Source organism: Marmota monax, unplaced genomic scaffold (genome assembly GCF_021218885.2).
Source record: "Marmota monax isolate L192 unplaced genomic scaffold, Marmota_monax_Labrador192_F-V1.1 WCK01_AAM20220418_F8-fsc00097, whole genome shotgun sequence".
NCBI classification, from domain to species: domain Eukaryota; kingdom Metazoa; phylum Chordata; class Mammalia; order Rodentia; family Sciuridae; genus Marmota; species Marmota monax.
In genome coordinates this window covers 2,060,673-2,082,567 of record NW_026694162.1, presented here as the reverse complement: position 1 = coordinate 2,082,567, position 21,895 = coordinate 2,060,673, and the positions used below count along the sequence as shown (strand labels likewise).

Below are 21,895 nucleotides of genomic sequence, written 5' to 3'. Positions count from 1 at the left end.
TATTCACAGCATTTCAAAGCTTTCTCTTGCACACCTGGCTAGAGGATCTGCTGGAGAACTAAAGGCAGCCATTTTCTAACAGTGAAGGCAATTATGTTGTCCTTTTTATTCTTGGGAACGGATATGCTTGGGCAATATTAACAGGTCTTGTGTTCTGGGCATGACAAAATGTGAAACGAAAGCTCCACCCTCCGAGATATCCCTGGAGAATTAATTAATCAGCATATTCAACATGTTGAACTTCCCCTCATCACGAATGAGAGGAAACACCTTGTAGATAAAAGATGACTTTTTAATGGAAAACTTTTCCCTGTTCTCTGAACATCCCTTTAAAAAAAAAAAAGAAAAGTATCCAGAATGTTAACCTTTTCTCTTAGCTCTGTGAAACTCCTCTGTTCTTTCTATTGACACTTCTTCCCTAGGCAAACCAGGAGCATCAGGCAGTGTAACTTTATTTCCACAAATAAATAAGCCATACTGCATGCAGTGGGACAACGACTTTGAAAATGATTTTAGATAATCACTACCTAGAACACAGTACAGCAAATATTACAAATCAATTTCATTTTGGTAATTTCTCATTAAGATACCTACAGATGGGTAAGTCTAATTGTAAAAGCTAAGCATTTATAATTCATAAGCACAAATTATGCTAAACTAGATGGGCTATATGCTATTAGGATTTTGTGTAAGTTACAAAAGGATTGTTCATACATTGTTCACACAGAAATTTAATTCGTAAGTTGGCATTTATATATTATATCCAACTTTTATTAGACTCTGTAGTTAAAAGTTGAATGTAAATAGCGCATTAACATTTATAATTCAACATCTTGAGGTCTGTTCTGAAATTATGGCACAGGGAAAAGTACTTTTCACCAAAAGTAGGAGCCAATCCTCTCCAGGGTCAACAATATTCCCTGGCTGTTATGTTTAGCACTCAGTGAAAGTACTTTGGGGCAAAGGAAAAGATACTTGGTCCACTGCTCCCAGCATATAGCTTGCTTTTATTCAAAAGAACTGGGGTGCCATACAAAATCTATTCGGTCTTCAGAAGCAAAGACCTTGAACCCAGCTAGGAGCCAGTAAAAAACAGCAATTTTGATGAGTAGATTTCTTTAAAATTAAAAATGGTTCCTCTAAAGAGTCAAAGACTCCACATCACTTGTAAATTTCAGTTATTCCTCAAGTGGCATTTCACTCTTTATCTGACCATTCTGAAAATGAAGCAGAATCACACTTTTTTATTATAATGAGAACCTAGCATGGTTTGCATGGCAAGATAATGCAGGCATGTTCATGTCATTGTTGTCTGAGAATGTTCCCTCTAAATACAGCCTCCAAAGCACTGATGCCCTGCAGGCACAAAAGAAAATCTATAATCAGAAATCATTAATTAAGGTTACTTTAAGTCCACATTGTACTTGACTGACATCCACACAAAAAGTAATGCTTACTTTTCTAAAAACTACATGTGCAATATTATGTCTAACTGGATACCCAAGAGTAATTGCAATCTAAATTCACCAAAATTTCTTCTTTTAACAACAACAGAAAAAGTTTTGATCTTTGTCTCACTGTTCTCCTCCACTCCATATCTATCTGTCTGTCTGTCTCTCTCTTCTTTTCAACAGCTAACTCAGGAAATACAGCAAAAAGAGAAGGAACTATTTCTTATCCTGAAAATAATCAGGGGTCCATTATACTGAATTTACAAATGCACATTTTCTTGGCTTCTGGGAGACCATGAGGGGAGGTGGGGAAGGGCTGGGGGAGAATTGCAGCCTATAGCTAAGCCAGACCACATGATCAAAAACTGCTGTGACACTTTAAAGTGTTTCTCCACAAGGAATTCCGGTGCCCAGAAGCCTGGTGAAGCCAGTAGCAATTAAGGCCACGTTATCCTTTTAATTTACTTCACATTATTGGCCTCTAAAATCAATCATTTAGTGTGGTTTGGTATAGGAGGGGTCTATATAATAGGCACGTGCATTAAAAATGCTTGTTGATCTTACACAAAAATTTTGGCAGGCCAGGTCTGGGGAAATTTAAAACGACTGCTTTTTTGAAGCTCACTTTGAAATAAAAAACTAGTCATTTTCTAGTAAAAAACAAAAAGTGGCTAATTTTCTAGATTAGTCCCATTTGTAATGAATTCAAAAGTTTTCTTCTTCTGAATGTGCCTAGATACTCACTTGATGCCTTGCAAGTTCTGAATTCAGCACTATTTGCTTCAAGTGTGAGATTATTTTATGTTTTAATCTACAAATAATTAAATTGCTTGGCTTAGACTAGTAGGAGTCCTTGAAAGTCCACTTGAGAAACGGGAACTAAAACAATAAGAAGTTTACTGGTATCTGTTACACAGGCCAAATTTACCTAACAAAAGCAAGCTGTGTCCCTAATCACACATGAAGCACATAAATCACTGGAGTGTGTGTAGCACTCTTCTCTCGTAGCACTTTGCTCCCCAAATCTTTCCTTGACTGAGTCACACAATATATACACAACCGGAAAGCTTTTCCTAGTCATCCCTGGAGTTAAAACTCAAAAAAAAGCAAAATATTAAAATTCTTAAAGTAATGAAAATTGTTTATACACTCAAGAGCTGACAAAGCAGCTACAGTCCCAAATGTGTTATCTTTTTTTTTTTCACAAAATACAGTAAAATGGTCTCTAGTTCCTCCTTACAGAGGAACCTAAAAACTAAAGATTAAACCTGAAGTAAAACTCTAAATGTTTACATTGTCAAAACAAAACAACACACAACACTGATGATGTCATTTTATTTATTTAGCCATTTGCAGAGCCAAAACCAAATTATGAAGCTGAAATTTTGAGCAAAGTCATGAATGCCCTCTTTTACCTCTACATTTATGTATAACCCTTAATGAAGAATTCACACCCCTTTGCTTTCTTGTTGAAAGATGAAAGTGACATCAGCTCCTGGACCGTAATTTCTTTTCACCAGCAATATTGAGTAAGAGGCAAATCCTGGAGTAAATATCAGCTGGATGTGCACATAACAAGGTCCAGGGAGACACTCTCAGAAGTTGTCTCTTTTAATCCAACACTGAATTATATGAGAAGCCGTTTTCAGTTCTTTCTGAGCACAATTGCCAAAATAACTGCAAAGCTTGCAAGCCCTAGTGTGTCTGAAACCCTTCCCCAGACACCCCAACTCAATCTGAGGCACTGAAACTATGGCAACCGAATAAGAAAGCAGCCTCCATGATTAATAGATGAAGATCCCAGCGACAGTGTCTAGCTGGGACCATCATTCATGATGCGAGCAGAATTAGCACAGAATCCATCTCGCAAACCATTAACAAGTATTCTTATAAAAATCAACTCCACGGCCATTCTGCTGCACATACTCGAGAGTTTAGAATGCTGTAAACAATTGGGTTGCTATTTATCGCTTACTATGCAGGGATGAGAATGTTCTTAGTAACTCAGATGCTCACAGATTTAGAATAGTAAAAAGCTGAATAGAAAGAACGGTTTCCACCTGGGCATTTGAGGCCTAAGAACAAATGCATTCAAAAACCAAAATATGTGAATGAAAGTCATGTGGTTCTCCGAGGTAGAAAGGAGGAGGGACAGTTGTCGGGTTGTTTTGAGTATGTTCTGTGGAATACAATTTTTCATAAAGCATTCCATTTTCAGGAAAGGAACATTTCCATTCATCAGCTCAATCAGTATTCTCTCAGTTTCCTCATTCAAGGACAGTAGGAGTCTGGGGGAGGGGTGGGGAAGCACTGGAGGTGCTGCAATATTAATGAAAAGATTGAATACTCTCCTTAAGAATCACCAATAGGAAAAAGGAAAGAAGAGCCCAGCACAGACAGCTCATCTATAAAGTTCCCACATAACATTAAACAAGAATTAATACATTCCTAATTTCTTCTCAGTCCCTCCCTAAAAGGTTTATTTTCCAATAGCATGTTTTCATTGGGCTCAATGCCAGCTCCTATCCTGTTCTATACATGCCTCAAATAAATTGTGGCCAAAGGGTGGTCTTAGAGAAATGAGAGAATTGAAGGCCAGGAGGATAATTTTAAAAGCATCAATTTTAGAGTCCCTTCTGTTAAAATTTTCAAATTGGCATGAATTCTTTGAATTACATTTTCTGTAGATGGCAATTATAGGTTAGCTGGAAACCACTAGAAAGTGCCTAGTCATATTAAAGGAAAGTCCCAGGTCAAAAGGCTGCACCTAAATGGAAATACCTATTACTTAACGATACTTTCAAAGCAAGTCAACACTCTGGCTGTTTGGGAGGATCCAGTCCTTCAGTCTTTGGGCCACACTCATGGCTGATTTATTTCAGTCTCTTTACATCCCCTTTCCAAATACAGGATTTGAGAAATTTTTTCCCCCCCTGGATGATAATAACTGTAATTCTAAGCCATGAAGGGATTCCTAGAAGACACAGCGGCAGCAGGAGTCCTCAGGGATTTGTGGTGATAATATCAATTTATGTCTCTGCTGTGCCTTTTATAAGCCAGATTTTTCTCACCAACAAAGACTTGTATGAATCCAGGTTCAGGTTCTGTAGCAGGGTATCAGTCAGTATAGCAGCACTGTCTCTACTCTGGTCAGATAGGGTCAGTCCTACCTTGCTTTTGTTTGCAGACTCATTGCTCTTCCAAACTGACTTCAAGCATAACCAGGAAGGAGTGACCAGGCTGCTGCACAGCCACTCAGAAGACCTTTTTGCAGAAATTCTGGTCATTACCTCCTGGAAGAGGCTAGTGGGAGCAAAGCTTTTCTCCTGCAAATTTTCGACTTGGGAATTCAACTCATCCCTGAAGAGTCTGCTCTCAGCTCTCAGGTTCTAAATGTAAGTGCAGATTGTGTATTTTATTTTTGAGTGTTATTAAATAATAGTTATAATTTTAAAAACAACAACAACAACAACTATCCTTTAGGCTCTCATTTGACATGAAGACCTGAGCAGCTTACTATTGTTTTATTTATAATAGTTTTTTTTTTCTCCTTTCCATGTTTTGGGTGTGATATTTAACTTCCAAAGTTAGGAAAAGGACATTACTCCTCTTCCCCTGCAACTGATCTGTTCACACGCTTTTTGGCTGAAACCCATGACACCATTAGTGGGCTTACGGTGTGTATGCTTATTTCTAGTCCAAAGGTTGTTTCCTCTGCATCATCTCTTTATATTACAGATCCATTTCCTTATGTACTTTTCCCCACAAAACACTCTGCTTTTATAAAATCCATTCTCTAGGCGTTTTCCAGTGACTCAAATAAAAATAACACCTTATTTTAAATGGGTACTTGTTGTGTGCCAAGCATTGTGCTGTGCAGTTTATGGATGCTATCACATTTTTTTCTTCAGCAACCATAACATTATCATCATACTAGCAATTTACACATGGAAACTGTGGCGGGAAAGTTACAGAACTAGTTCAAAGTTTGTTTGTAAATGGCAAAAAGGGGGAGGGAGGGGGAATAAGCAGACAAATCCAAGTGTTCCTGCCAGAAAACTATTGCCTCCAGAGTTATCCACTACATTTCCTCTGACAGTCCCTCCACATTAATGAACTTCACCCCACCAAACCTAGTGCATTTGGCCTTTATTATGGCAAAGATCAAAACTTCCCTCCTACTCCTGGTTCACCCTGATGTGTCTGCTTGACATTTATGATTACATTGACGTATATGATTTCAGAACTTAACTGGACAAAACAATTCTCTTACTTTTTTTTTTTAAACAATGCCTGGCCGGGTGCCACTCCCATGACCTTGCCCAATTTAATGGTTATATTTAATGCAACCTTTATTTGACGTGGATGACATTCTGATTAATACAGTTGCTGCCCACAATCTATGTGGATTAAGCATTTTCAATGAATTCAAGAATATTATTTAATTTCATAATGTGGTTTACATTAAAACTGCAACAATTGCAACTACTCAACAGAATACAGTCTTTATAATGTAGCAGATGATGAAGTGGGGTCTTCTTATGACCAGAGTCCAGGGTGGGAAGGGCAGTTAGCATCAAACTTTCCAAATTTCCAGAGTACATGTTATATTTCATCAAATACATTCACATTTGTGCTTCTTCCTGATATCCTACATAGTAAAAAGAATAGGTTTACTATTCACAAATTTTATTAAAAATAATGCAGTCTCAGTGGCTGATCCAAGGAACTAAGAATCTGGAACTCAAATTTTCTGAATCCAAGTACAGAGTCTTTGACAAGTTATATGCGTTAACAGGCATAACTACATTCTCCTACAAGAAAATGAAAATGTAAAACTATTGACAAACTCCAAAAATGCCAGAAGTTTCTGTGGCCAGCAGTTAAAATGCAGAACAAATGAGGCCAGGGTCAAAAGCTCCACCCCATAAATGCTGGCAGTCTCCTTAGCTCTATTTCTTGGCAAGTTGCTTTTACCTAACTCAGCCCTTCTTCAGCTACAACCAGGTGCCTCACAGATGTGTGCTTTTAGCCATAGAAGGGGACTGGGTGAGATTGTGGGAACGAGTAGGCGCCAATCCATCACCAAGACTAGAAAAACAACATACAGGTGAATGTCTCACTCATGGTACATGAGACATCATGCCTATGGAATGGAAGTCAGGAAGGGTCCTGAGTGCAGATTATGTGGGGCTCAAAGGCCACAGGAGGGATTTAGGCTTTTATTAGAATAAGATGGGAAAAGTATCTCAGCTGAGAAGTCATCTGATTTAGCTGACCTGAAAAAAACAAACAAACAAAAAAAACAAAACAAAAAAAATACTGCTATGCTGAGTAAAGTTGATAGGAGCCAAGAACAGAAGCAGGGAGACTAGCTGGGACTTTGGCACAGTAACCTACAAAAGAGGACCGTGACTTGGCCAACGTGTTAAGTCAGTGATGTGGATGACCTGGAGGAAGTCAGTGAGCATTCTGAAGGTGGAGCTACCATGGATGCAGATGTGAGAGAGAGGAGTCAAGGGTAATTCTTTAATTCTGAGGCCTGAGCAACTCAAAGAATGGAATTGCTATAATAGAGATTATGAGAAAAGCTTTTTTTAACATATAAAGTTTGAGATGTCTATTGAGTCCCAGTAAACACTGGCAATTTGCAAGCTCCAGGATAGAGGTGTAGGTTGAAAAGATTTTTTGAAAATCATCAGAAAGTAGTGATAGTTATATATGATACTCTCCATTAGTGTAATTAGAAGTATTCCAATAAAAAAGTTTTGCAAGAGAGCTCATCTATTTCACAAAGCAAGATACCCTTGTGTATATACTGTACTGTAATAGTCCCATGCTGAGAAGTAGTCCTGAATCCCTTCTCCCCTTGAGGTTTGTGGGTATGACATCTTATTTGCCCATTTCAAAGGGATTAAATGCCTCCCTCCCTTCCCTACCTTACCATATCCCCAAGAGACAATCATGTGGTTACTAGCAGAGAATAGCTCAGTTGCTCTTGCAGCACATTTAAAGGCAGATGAGAAAAGCCTTCACTCTGAAATAGGCTTGGCTCCAAGTGAGTGGGGGGCACTGATTTTGGAGGTCACTGCAGAATACGTCAAGGCTTCCCCTTTCCCTGGCAGCACAAATGCAGCTGCCATGACACAGAGCTCTTAAGAAAATATGTTAAGGAACACCCACTCTGGGACTAGGACATTAAATTGTCTAAATGTGTGTGTGTGTGTGGGGGGGGGCAGGGAATAGTGCAGAGTTAGGCTTTACACTGAAGCAAATGGCAGATGCCTAATTAAAGCATTCACAATTAGTTTGGCTTGTTCTGGGATTCCTTCCTACAAACAAATAAGATGGGAGAATATATTAGCTCTTGGCAATCTAGTTCTAAAAAAACTTTTGGTCCCATCATCACTCTTTTATACTGCCCCAAAAAGAGCTAATCCACTATATATCCCATATGTGTGTGTGTGTGTGTGTGTGTGCAATGTTTTCCCTGTTCAAAACAATATTTTTCTTCATTTCATATAGGTGTACAATAACCCATTTACTTTTAAACCACAAGTACTTATTTTAAATTTAACACAAGTTTTTAAACTTGGATCTCTTATTTTTATGCAGTGAAGAAGATAACCATCTTCCTAAATCTCACTATCCTGATTCAACACACTCAAACTCACTGATGCAATATTACATGCCCACTTGAGAAGTAAATGCTATTTTTTTAATAATGGGGAAAAGCATTCACTAGACATGGAAAGGTATGTGTTTGTGTGCAAAGAGTTGCACTTATTACCACTTTGCAATAACCACATAGTTGAAGGTAGATTCTTTTTTCCACTATAGCAAAAATAAACAGGTCTACTCTAAATGGAATGAACTATGTGTGACTATTTCATTCATTCATTTAACATTTAATTGACTTTTCTATATCATGTCTTATGAGTTTTTACCCAATTTTAACTTAAGTATTTGTCCAATAAGTATATTCTGCAGATGGTTCCTGAGATAATGATTTGAAGGTTTAATGTTTACTTTTGTGGATTATATGCATTATTGAGAATAATTTCTAAAGGGTGATAGTTGCAAAACATAACACATAGTAAAGACTGTTACTCCTAAATATAGTAAATAAAAGCATAAAATAGAAAGCTTATTTAATCAAGATGAAAAGACTCATAACAAAAAAACAAGGTGTTAAATTTCATGTTTACTTTTTTTCTGCTTTAGACTGTCTTACAAAGCACCTCAGTTAAGTGTATCTAAAAACAGGGAGAGGGGATTAGTCAAGATCACATTAAAGTTATCTATAAACTAGAATGGGTAAACCAAACTCAAAGAGCTAGTCCAATTATTTTCAACAGATAGTTTAGGTTAATAGGTGGAGACACAGTTCTGTCACTATATTTAAGGTTAGATTAATAATTAACTTTGGTGCCTTGGATAGTTTAATCACAAAGACTAAACACAGAATCGTTTTTTAAAAATACAGAAAATGCTTGAAATCTTGACTTCTGCTAGCCATTTGAGTCAAGTGTGAGAAAGTGAAAAAAAGTATAGGGTATTTCAATTCAGAATTGAACCAGGCATCTTTATTTTTAGGAAAAAAGTTAAATAAAGAATTAACATATCTGTAACCATTAATCTTCCCCTGCCATCACAGTAGCAGAATGTAGACTTAATGCCCAAGATGTAAGTCCGCGGGAGAGGGTGGGGGTGGAGGGGAGCAAGGGAAGACAGACAATTATCAGGATTAAAGAAAAGCAAGGCAAAGGCACTCAACCTTTCTACCCAGGAAAAACTTAAAAACCAGCGCTGGGGGGCATTAAATAGCTTTTCTGAGACCTGCTGACAGAATACTGTAACTGGCTTAAATGGCTTTTCACACACAAGGCAAAGAAAGTTAACGTACAAGTAGTATAGATGTGTGTGTGTGTGTGTGTGTGTGTGTGTGTGTGTCCGCGCGCGCGCCAGTGTTTTTAACCTTTCCTTAATAACTCGATTTCCATCAAGAGTAAACAAGGAGCTATCCCTGGGTGGCTGTGCTTGGCCTCCGCACTCCCCAGTCACCTTTCTCCCTTTAGATCAACCCGGAACGGCGATGCAGGATGGAGACTGCCGCTGAAAATGCTTGCCCTGGCTGTGCAGACAGCGCCTCCAATCTCTTGTTCCTCCCCAGCTCCACACACACCTGGCTCTCTGCTCCGCTCCTCCCCAGACATTCGGAGGCTGAAATACAGCGCGCTGGTCACAGGAGGCTCGGGATGCTGCGCTTGGAAATGACCACTCGCTCGCCAGCCAGCGAGCCCATGCCAGTGTCCACACGCACCCTAACACCAGCCTCTTCCAATATGGTAACCCCAGCATCCCATGTTTTACCCCTGTACACTACTCCCACCCCCACCCAACCCTTCCCCGACTGCTTGAGAGACTGGTCCAGCAAGTGCCGCGCGGGCCGGGAGGCGCCACTCTTCTACCGGGCCGGCACCTAGTTTTTAGCCTCATACGGGTTGTCCACACAATTCCCTCTGGGTCTGGTTTCCCACAGACTCAGCACGCTGAGCCCTAGTCCTGTTATGCCCGCAGCCCTTGGCTTTCAGAGAAACTTTCCAGAAGTGCCTGATCCAGTGACCCCGCGCTGTAAAAGGGGAGGAGGCGCAGGGAATAGGGGCGGTGAGTGAGCAGGAAAGACATCAGAGTCAGGTTTCCTTTCCCGAAACCCTCAAGTCCGGGACAGCTCCCTGGCTCCCTCCGTGCTGTTCAGGTGGTGAGAGTAGGGAGGAGACCTCAGGATCCTGCTTTGTACCATATACCATAGTGGAGAACTGAGAAAAACGTGGAGAATAAGGAAAAAAAGACTCTTCGCACATTAATAGGGTCAGGCTGGGTGGGTGGGCACTGCCTGCTTTGATCCCGAGCGTCCGACTGCCCCAGAGGCAGCGCTGCAGAGTTGGGACAGCCACAAACCGGGGCCTGAGCAGAGTCCTTGTCTGGGTGGCAGGCACAGGGCTATCACTAGTCGTGTCTCCCCCACTTCCCCCTCCAGGGATACCTCCTTTCTAGGGAGGGACCACACAGATCTTGGAAGAGGGGGCAGCAGGGGCCAGGCTCAGCTTGTGGGGCTCTGTGCTTGAGGGAGACACAGCAGCGACGAACTGTATCCTCGCAGCTCGGGTGGGAGCTGAGGCGGGGGACAGGACCTAGGGCGGGGGCGCCGCGGCACATCGAGAGGCCGCTCCAGGGCACTTATTCGAGCAAACAAAGCCCGGAACCTCTGGTGCCAGAGGCCTCTGGAGAGGGGATCTCACCAAGAAGCAAGGCGCGTGGGTACCCAGGGCCATTACAAGTTTCCCGCACTCCACAGAGCCCAGCCCAGACCCAGCGCTGACAACAAAAGATTCTCTTCGCTTCCCTCACGGTCTCCACAGAACCTCTTCTCCCACCCCAGAACCTAAACCTGTCACTGGACGAAAACAACGCTGTTCTACCCAACCGCCTCTAGCCCTCGAGGGCAAAATCCTTTCCTCTCCCCTTTTCCTGCATTCAACACTAGGTCTGGGTGCTTCCTAGAGTCCCACCCTCTCGGGTTCACTCTGCCTGCTGCTGGCCGGAGAGTGAGAACTAGCCTCCAGTCCCGCACACATACCCCTGGCCCGGGCAGCCATACCCCGGGTCGCTGTCTGGGGCGGCGCCGGGCGTGTGCGCTAAGCGGGTGGGGAAGCTCTCTACAAGGAGCACGACGGTCTCTGGGGCACTGGAATGAGATGAGCTGCAGCCTGGGCTCAGGGCTGCTCCCCCAGGACCGGGCACGAAATAAGCGCAGGCACCACAAAGCCCACAGAGCGCACGGGTGATAGCCCCGGGACCCTTAGGCTGGAACCCAGTGGTTCAGAGGTGGGGCGCGCAGGGACGCCCGGGCCGTACCTTTTCGGTGCATCGACGAGCAGGCAGCCAGGGCTCGGAAGGAACTGGTACAGAGTGTATCCCATTTAGTAATCCATTATCGAGAAGATCTCTCCGGGCCTCGAGCTGCGCTCTTTCGTTCGCAAGCCTTTGTCATTCCTACATGTGTGCTTGTCTCTTTTGGGGCAACAGTCGTGAAGACTACTTTCTGGGATACAAGCGAGCTGTGATCATCTCCAATGAAAGGTGGGGAAGGGGAGATCAAGAAAGAAGCCAAATTTTTTTTAAAAAATTAAAAGAAAATAAAAGAAAGAAAGAAAGAAGAAGAAGAACCAACAAGGACGAGGGTAAATGTTCAAGAAACTCTTCTCCAAATCCAAATTCCACTTGGATTCCACTCCGGTGAGTCCCCTTGGTGGTGTCTGCGCCGATTAACAAGTCATTTCAGGACGGGGGGCGGGGTGGGGGCTGGGGCAAGGGTGCAAAGCGCTGTCCCCTTTCTGCAGCCGGAGCGCGGTGGCCGGGGTGTGGCGATGCTGGCCGCTGCCGCACGCTCCTTAGGCCGGCATCGCGGGCATTCGGCACCACGGAGAAGCGCAGCTACTGCGTCCCTAGCGCCTGGGCAGCTGAGTGCGCGGGGAGCGGAGTTGGCTGCAGCCTCACCCCGTGCAGCTCACTACTCCTCTGTCACCGGAGAGGCCGACGCTCCCGGGCGGAGCCAAGTCCCGGACTGGATTGCGCAGAGCGGACTCTCCTCCTGCAACCCCGCCTCCTTTGGCTGGCGTCTCCTCCGACCCAAAGGAGAGCTGTGGTGTGTTGGTGTGTGTGCGTGCCAATGAGCGATGCTGAAAGGAGAACCTCCGCGGTGTGGCTGCAGGTGGAGCTTTGGACCCACTGGCCAGCGCTGCTGCCTTCTACCACAATTCCCGGCTCTGCGGCGTGCTAGGTTGAGGTCCCAGCGGGGGCGACACTGGTTGGAGACTAGCCCTCTCCTACCCCCACATCTGCTCTAACAGGAAAAAAAAAAAAAAAAAAAAAGAAAGAAAGAAAAAGAAAAATCCCGGGAAGCTTTGCTGAGCCCTGCCAAATCAGAAAAATAAATAAAAATAGACGTAATGCTGGAGCGAGTTACAAGAAAGAATTTGTTCATCGATTTTCTTAAATGGAAAAGTTTGAAAGGACGAGAGTAAGTGAACGGCAAGACTTTCTAATTCTGATTACTGTATCAAGAGGTAGATTTTATAAATGATGGAAGCTCCAAGAACCCATTGGATAGAAGCGGATGAGGTTAAAAATACTCTTGGAAGATAAGCACACAGCTGTTAGTTACGCACATAAAGCATGTTAAGTAGGTAAACTACAGTGCAGAAATGGTGTTGTCCGTTTTAAAACTTCTTGGTTTTGAAGTCCACGATGTGTGGACTGTTCTTACAAATGAGTAAACTTTAGAGATAAGACGCAAACCATGTCAACGAGAACCCAACAGCTTCATGAAAGGGGAAAATCGCAACCCCTTCCAAGGCGCTATTGTTACGATCACATGAAGAATGGCAGGCACAGCCTTCCTCCGCCACTTGGACTTACAATAGCCAGGACGTCTTGCTGTTACAGGCTTGTGCCAACTGGTCAGGCCACACCAAGTTCCCCTCCCCCAGCCGCTGCGCTCTCCGGGCTGCGCCGGCTGTGTCCCGCAAGCAACTGCGCGCCGCGGCTGCTGCTCCCCAAGTGGCTTAGCAGATGGTGCGGACCGCGGCCGTAGCCTTTAATGAATGTTAACACCAGGCGGCCAAAGCACAAGCAATCTTTACTAGTCATGAGGTTGGTGGAGAAAATCAAGGGAGAAGTAAGATCAGAATCTTAGACCCGGTAAGACTGAGTGGTCTCAGAAGCGGTACCTGTTCCCTAACTGAGGTTAGCATCACTGATAAGTCCACGTTCTGTTTTTTTCAGTTCCTGCATTTACAGACCTCTACTCAAGGATGCAGAATAAATCCACATACGACCACATCCTCCCTCACTCAGCACACCTCTTTTTTTCTTTTCTTTCTTTCTTTTTCTTTTTCTTTTTTTTTTTTTTAATTGCATAAACCACCTGGAAAAGATAGGAAGAATGGTCAAGCGGGGGGTGGGGGGAAAAGTCAGTTGTCCTGCTGTTCTCCAAAACTGCCAGCAGAGGCCGCTATCTCCACCTTTCCTAGGCAAGCAAAGGCAACTACAGATATGGGGGGGGGGGGGGCGGAGCGCGGCCCTAGGTGCGCGCGCAGCCCCTGTGGCTCCAGAAGCTGGCTCGGGATGGGGACTGAGGAGAAGGCTGGACGCTTGGCTGTGGGCTGCGGTGGCCTGCGTGGAGGGCGGGCTCCTGGAAGTCACTCTACTATCCTGCTCTGGCTGCCTGCACGGCTCTCAACTTTTGGCTGCTCTACTTAATACCCAGATTTCGGCTGGTGATGGCAGAGCCAGTGCAAATGGGGTCCCCAAACTCATCCTGGCGCGAACTGGCCGCCCAGTGGTTGGGCCTAAGCCTCCCGGAGGTTCTTGGTCAGGCACTTCCACCCTGCTGGGGTCGCTAAGGCCGCTTCCTTACTTTCCGCTGCTGATTTACATGCTAATTGGGTCTGGGAAAAGTTCTTTAATTGGCAGAATTAGGCAGAGCAAACGAATTGTTTCACAGTCTGAACCAAATTAATTCCGGGTTTAGCTCCTTCCCTTGGAGAAACAAACAATTAAGTTGTCTTGTTTGCTTTATGGATATATTGGAAATGCCCCACATCGAGTTTCAGGATATTGTTTAAAGGGAAATTATTTGCAATATTAATACTTGCATGTTTAATTTGTAGTAACACTGAACCAAGAGGCAAGAGATTAAATTTACCTAATTTAAAATTGTAGAATACAAGAGGGAAAGAATTTGAGTTTACTTTTGCACAGCAAAGACATACCACCCAAAATCTTCTTGGCAATTATTAGATTCGAAAGTCTTTCCATACAGTTAGGTGACCGTTGTCCTGACCACGTCATATTACAATTCCACCTGCCCAAGAGAGATGCTCCAGGAGAGAGAAAGAACAGCCAGCTACTGTAAGCCTCCAAACATCCTCCAGGGAGCACCTTTGGGGAGGCCAGCCAGCGATGAAACCTCTTGATGTCATTTCCTCTTCCGTGTACCTCAGACTTGCTCCCAGCTGTCTGCCTTAACTGTTGAGTAAAACCACTGCGCCTTCAAAACCTTTGAAGCCTGCAGTTTACCCTGGTCCTTGGGAGCCAATGAGAGTTAAAGAATTACCACATTACAACTAGACAAAACTCTAGCAGGTTTTGTAGTTAAACAGCACAAAGTGCTATCATTAAGGCCTTGTTCTCCTGAATCCTTCTGGGGTTATGTAACTTACTAACTGGTGATATTGAGCAAGTCACTTTTATTTCTGGAGCTTCTCTGGAGTCACTTATTCTACTCATTTCCCAGGGATTGTCCAGATTAGATGGTGTGTGTAGATGGGGAATCTAGGGCACTCACTGCTCTGTAAATGTTAACTAGCATCTCTGTCGTCCTTGTTATCCTCCACATTAATCCTGAGGTCACATTTTACAGGGGTCAGATGGAGGCACACAGGAAAAAAGTGGCTTGCCTTGTGTCAATAATTGGGTCAGAGATGGGAGCCGCCCAAAACAACTCTCCTTCAACAAATGCTTATGTGACATCTGCTTCCCTTAAATCACCTGGGGAAGTGTGGAGAAAGATTAAAATAAAACAAAACACTTGCCCAGGATCCCTTTAAAGACCACAACTAGCTGTTTTATGGAAATCTCTGAAGACAGAAAGGAGTAGTGAATTTGGGAAAAAGGATATGCTAGTGCTTATAGCTCAGCTCCTTGAAGGTATGAGTCCTCCAGGCACATGATTTGTACATTTGGACTATTATAAGGAAGAAAGCTATCTGTATCCTGTATCCTGAACCTCTTCTCCAAAGTTTTCTCTTTGCCTTAAATCAGTGGTTTTAAAATTCGTTTGGGGCTGGGGATGTGGCTCAAGCGGTAGCAGGCTCACCTGGCATGCGCGTGCTAAAAACTAAAAAATAAATATTAAAAAATTCTCTCCCTCTCTTTTAAAAAAAAAGTCATTTGCACATTAGAATTACCAAGGAATCTCTTAAATGACAAAAATCTCTAGACTTCGGAAATTTTGATTCATTAAGTTGGGGTGATACCTAGGCTTTTTTTTTTTTTTTTTCATTCTCTAAATGAGAAGTTCTCTCTAAAGAGAAAATCGCCGTTACAAAGAATCCTGGATGTTTCTGGAATACTGCTTTCCCCTTTTCCTGTTGGGACTGTTCCTTCTCCCTCTTGTCCCTTTATCCTAATACTGCCGAAAAGTGAGGTCAGTGTCATCTTTTTGCCTCATGCTGTTTTCAAGTCAGTTCTCCCCCTCTCAAAAACTTTCGACCTTTGAAGGCTGGGTTCTATAAATGCATCCATGCTCTCATTCACAGACCTCATTTTACCTCGTTCTTCCAAGACTCAGTGCCAGGCTCACTGTCTTATCTGTCCTACCTCCTGTTGTCATCATTGTTCATTATAGTGTTAGCATTCCATCTAACCATCAACCCTCTGGTGTCTCAGTTTTTTGTCTTTCTCATCTACACTGTCTTTTTTCTCTCCCCCTCTGCCATCCACTCTGGGACTTCACCTTAGACCTATCCTCAGAAAAGACTCCATATTCTAAAGCACTAATGCTGATATCCCACTCCCAAATCACAATCACCTCTCATTCCAGCTTGACTGCTCTTGTACTCCCCTGAGTACATGGGGCCTGTTCCTTTCTCCATTTTTCTTTCCTTTAACTAGCTTCAGCATGAGACCAGTTCTTCAGCATGTTCTTAATAATTGACACAGTCTCAGAAATTCTGACCTTTTGTTTCTAGCCTCTCACATCTTCTGATCAACAAAGAAACTGGCTTGTCTCTCTCCTCTTAGGAACAAGCCCTCCCTGATTCCACTTCCAAACCCAGATATCACCAAAGATTGTTGACAACCACCTCCTCCCTCTGGCTTCTGTTCCTAGCACTCCATTGACAAGGCTTTTGGTCAAGTCTTCAGTGACATCCATGACAGTAACTGCAGGGGACATTTTAAAGTTTTCATTCTATTTGACTTCTCAGCAGCGGCAAACAGCCATTCTTTCCCTTGTGAAATACTCTCTGCCCTTGCCTTCTGTGACACACCACTCTCTCCTGATTTGCTTTCCCCTTCTCCTTCTTTTTTCTTAATTTTGTTTTCCTTTTGAGGAAATCAAGAGATAGGAAAATTTTCAAAGAATAATATAACAAACATCCCGATTTTCACGACTCGGAACTAACAGCTGTTAGTTGTTTCCTGTCTTTAAGAAATAAAACATGGCGAGAAAGCTTAATTTTCTTATAACTAGCCCTGTCTTTCCTACCTGCATATCCCACACTCCCATGCTTTTATAGGCAATACTATAAGGAATTTTCTGATCCTTATAGTTAATTTTCTATACTTTCACATGTATATTTGTTTCTGTACTACAATATAATAATGCTTTTGCTTGTGGTTTTCCCCCAAATTAACATAAACAATATCCTGCTCACTCATGTCCTCCAATTTATTCTCCAAATTGTAGTCAAAGTGATGTTTGAAAAAATGACTCTCTGATTACATTAAGTTGTTGCTTAAAACATTTCAATCATTCCTTGGTATCCCCCAAATCAATATGACTTTCAAAACTATGCATAATTTGTCTCTTGTCTGTCTGATCTCCTCTGTGTGACATGGGTCCTGAAAGTAGTGTCTCTCTCTCTTTTGTATATGTGTGGTTCTAGGGGTTGCTCTCTCACTGAGCTACATCCCTGGCCATTTTTTAGTTTTTAGTTTGAAACATGATCTGGCCCAGGCTGGCCTCAAACTTGTGATTCTCCTTCCTTAGACTCTGAATTCTCTATGATTATGGATGGGTGCTGTTTTGCCCAGTAGTATTGCTGATATTTTGAGTGCCTGGAATGTTCTATGCTACTCCTTTGTTCCGATAGGCCTATCCATGTGCTTCTGGTTAGAACTTTCTTTTCCTCCTCTTAGTCTAACTCCTATTCATCCTTCAAGTGTCAGCCTCAAAGTCATGGCCTCAAAAAAGATCTCCCTGATACTCCAATAGGTCATATCCCCCATTTGGTGTCTTTAAAGTATCCTGCAAATTTACTTTGTAGTGCATATCATATCTCATAATTAATAGCTGGTACAGCTATTTGGTAAATGTTTCTCTTTCCTGTTCAATCAGAAGATCCTTGAATTCTGAGACCATGTGTGTCTTTCATTTTTCTTGTTTCTTGTTCCTTCATCACCTAGCCAAGAGGGAGAGCTTGGTTCACAAATGAGGGAACGAATGGGTGAAAGCAGTGCGTTCCTTTTCCAGGATTCAGCATGATCATTCAGCATGATCATTGGATGGAATGGTAGCATTTCAAACCCGAAAGAAAAACAAAACAGATAAACAAAACAACACTCGAAAGATATTACACCCTTCTCATTTTGAGATTCCAGTTCTAAAGAAAAACAAAACCTAGGCTTTTTTCCAACACACAGCTTCTACTTTGCAGTGTCTAATTTACTTTTTGAATGAGGAAAAAAAAAGTTTTGCCAATGTAAATGACGAGGAAATATGTCAATTACAAAAACGAGATGCTTGAAAATAAGGTGCAATAAAAGTATAGATATAAGTCTTAGGGCCCCGTGGAAGGAGATGAAACTGCAGTTTGAATCCACTGGGAGCAATGCGTGAGCATCCCGGAGGCCCAGCTCTCACAGCAAGCTGGAGTTTGCCAACAGTGATTCACTGTCTGCCCCTGGTGAATAGCTTCAGTGGGCTGCCTCCCCCTGCGAGTAACAATCATTCCACTGTACAGTGCAAAGCTGTGGTTCCATTCACTTCTGATATCAAATTATTGTTTGGGAAATTAAGAGAATGGTAGATTAGAAATAAGGTAATGAATGAACAATACATGTTAAGTAAACCAGAACTCTTTTTTTTTTTTTTTGTCTCCACAAAAGCTCTTTACATTTTGTTGAAGTAATGAGTTATATAATACAGAGCAAAGACTGTCTTTGGCCTTATTTTCATCTTTCTGTTCCAACAGAGTCTTTTAATTGCCCCTCCTACTGATATTTAGACTTGAAAGTATCAACTTGGACATGAGTTTATTTAAAAATGCAGCTACCTAAATGTAATTTATACTTTTCATTTCATAACCAGATAAATTGGTTGATTAAACACCACTTTGGAATTTGCTATTTGGCCAAAAAAATGATGAAAATCTAAATAAACTTGTTTTTGAGAACGGCTTTCAAGACCTTTGCTTCCAGGTAGTGGAAGGCTCTTCTAGAAGAGGAGGTTGTTTTGGCTCATGCTCATATATGAAATTATGCTTCGATTTTGTTCCAATTCTTGTTTGAGGATTATGTGAGAAAATTCTACTGATGTTAACTGACACTTTTTTGAAGTTGTTTATGATAAATATGTATTGAAGAGTAATTTGATAACCAGAGAAATGGAAGAAACTAAGGATGTTTTGTTTGCTTTAACTTCATAACTTTAAAACAGAAGACAGCTGTTTTAAACATCTAAACATAGGCTGGATAATTGCATACAATGAATGTACCTTTAAAAATAATATGCTTGGTTATAAGGTAGGTTTTCCTAATGAAGTATTAAAATTAACATTGTTAGCTACAAAATTGTCCTTTGAAAACTCCCCATATGTATGATTATAAAATAAAGGGATGGTTTGCTAATATCTTAACCTGACTTTGGATCTGGTACCTAGGATGAGAGTTCCTATAGTTAATCACCCTATGAAACACTAATAATTTTTTAAGTAGCTAGATTTAAGAATGTTTTCCGATATAACTTTTAGGCTGAAATGAGTTTAAATGTTACATTTTAAAATAAGCAAAATGTAATTTAGTTCATTCCAAAGTTTCAGATGATTCAGTCACTGGTTACCAGTGCCTAATGTACTTCCCTAAATATAAGTGGAATAACTGATGTCACTTGCGTTATGAAGCCTTTTAAATATATCTTTATTCATAACCAGGTATTATTAACAGAAATTAGAATGTTAGACTTCAGTGTTTGAACAGAGAACCTCTACAGCTCTTTTCATAAGAAATATTGTGTTATGAGCTATATTATTGAGACTCTTATAAAAACATATACGTTGATTTCCTCTTAGTTCCTCTCCTTTTCTTTCCATGCCTCAAAGCAACTGAGTCATTTCCTTCCTCCAAATAGTCTTTTAAAAGTCTTTTCTTCTATTGAAGCCAAATTTTGACAACCCCTAACTCCTGCCTCCTTGCTATTACTGTTCCCTTCTATTCTCTACCCTCTAAACAAGTTGTAGGCATGGAGTTTTGAATTATTACAGCTCAATATTTGACTTTTTAAATTAATTAATTTTTTTTGCTAGTTTTCCTTGCTTTAGGGAATCACCTTTTTTTTCTTAATTTTTTTATATTACTTTTTGTGTGTGTGTGTGTGTGTGTGTGTGTATGTGAACTGGCTAGCTATTTTTCTTACAAAACACACCATATAAATTGTACTAAACACAGGCTGAAGGCAACTCAAGATGTTGATACCTCACTTATCAACATTCCTTATCCTGATCACAAAATGACGTCAGTCTTCCAGCTTCTCAAACCAAAGGATGCTGTGCCATCTTTGGTCCCTCCTTCTTTTTCATTTGGCACGTCCAACTCACCAGCAACTACTATTGGCCTACCTTCAGAATAGATCTAGAATCTGATCACTCCTCGTTTTTATCATTATCACACCAGTCCAGGCCACCAACATTTGGAGCTTCCTGATAGCTTCATAACTGGTCTTCCTCTTTCTGAACTTGCTTCCCTACATGATTGTCCACAACGGCAGCCAACACCATCCTGTGACTAGCTCATTGAAATCATGATTCTCTGCTTAAAACCATCCAATGATTTCTTTCCCACTTCCCTCATGGTACAATTTGGCATCCATACCATTTGGTCTTTCCTTCAGATCTTTGGTTTCCTCATCTCCTCTGTTGCCTTTATTCACTATGCTCCATTTACCCTGCCTCCAGCATATGACCCACAGCAGCCTCTTCTTCCTTCTTCTTCCTGAAGCAACATTTCCTCAGATGTCTTTAGGGCTCACTCCCTCACCTTCTGCAGGTCCTTGCTCAAATCTCTTTCTCAGCCATACCTTCCCTGACCTGACACACAGTAACTGCTCCCCAGTCTAGTATGCTTCTTCCTACTCCCTTTACCCCATTCTGTTTTTCCTCGTAGCCTTTATTACCATCTGATATTGTGTACATTTACCCATTTATTTGTTTAATATTTGTCTTCTACCACTCAGTGGTATGTTTCATCAGGGCAGAAGCTGACTGTTCCACTTGCCACCACATCCCTGGCAATTATAATAGTGCCTGGCACATCTTATACAGACAGTAAATATTTGTTGAGTGAATGAGCGAATAACTGACTCCACTTAATGTCAAGCCCATTAGGACTTCTAGGTGCAGGTACTATACTGGGGAGTACTTAAAGCTAAGGAAGTAGCTTTCAGTCAAGAAATACTCCCAAACATGGAGTTTTCATTATTATAGTTCCTTTGTCTAATGTTACAGGAGGCAACATGTGATACATTTTTAAAAATATATATAAAAAAAACTTCAGTCTGGGACAGCGCCCACTGTTTTGTGGAGAGAGTAGGAATGGGTATTATTGGAATTCAGGACACAATACCCCAAAGTGTAGAACCCTGGTATGCTGAGTACTTTGAACTGAGAATATTGGAGGGTCTCTAAACAAGATCTTTCTGTCCTTCTCCTGCCCTTCTTCCTCCTGCTTTCCTTTCTCCCCTAACACACATTATAGAAATGAAAATTCCTCTTCCTTCCCCAGTGTGGGTCATAGAAACTGGAACTGCAATCCCCCCCAAAACCAGTAACAAAGTCTGGAAATATTACTCTGACCTTCCCTGCTTTCTGCATAAGAGCCAGCCATAAAGAAATTCTCTGACCTATCTTAGCTGATAACAGGTCAGACTCTTCTTGTTCCAAGAAGAATTAAAACCAGTACAACTTGCTGGGCTTCCCTTCTCAATCTATTATCATTAGATGATACTGATTTTGTCCAATCACATTTCTACATGGCTGCCCATTCTTGAGTGGACCTAAGCACAAAAATAATTTTCTTCGTGTTTTTGTATCTTCATTTGTAAAGTTTCCCAAGTCCCATAAAATTTCAATTCATAAATGCTTTTCCCTTGTAGCATGTCTTTTTTTATAGAAGTGCTCATGATGGGTGAGATGGGATCTCACATCTCCTTGCCCCCTAACAGTTAGTTGGGAAAAGGAGGTTCTGAATGAAGTACTTTTGGTATGGATGATTAAGATTTTTCTTTCTGCCTATAGGGTTACTTCAAATGATCACTTCCAAAGACCAAGGAAAAGTATGAGAGCAAGTCTTATATCATAATTTATATCTAGGCATCTATATTA

General features: G+C 41.7%; 1 protein-coding gene across 2 annotated transcripts in view; it reads right to left on the bottom strand.

Annotated features, from left to right (window-relative positions):
• Sema6a (semaphorin 6A) overlaps positions 1 to 12,117 on the bottom strand; it is a 125,052-nt gene extending 112,935 nt beyond the window's left edge. Inside the window, exon 1 of one of the 2 annotated variants that reach the window (XM_046465842.2) lies at positions 11,370 to 12,117. The gene's annotated coding sequence lies outside the window, so the exon portion shown is untranslated. The remainder of the gene's footprint in view (positions 1 to 11,369) is intronic. The other variant, XM_046465840.2, reaches the window with a different exon arrangement.
• Positions 12,118 to 21,895: the final 9,778 nt, after the last annotated feature.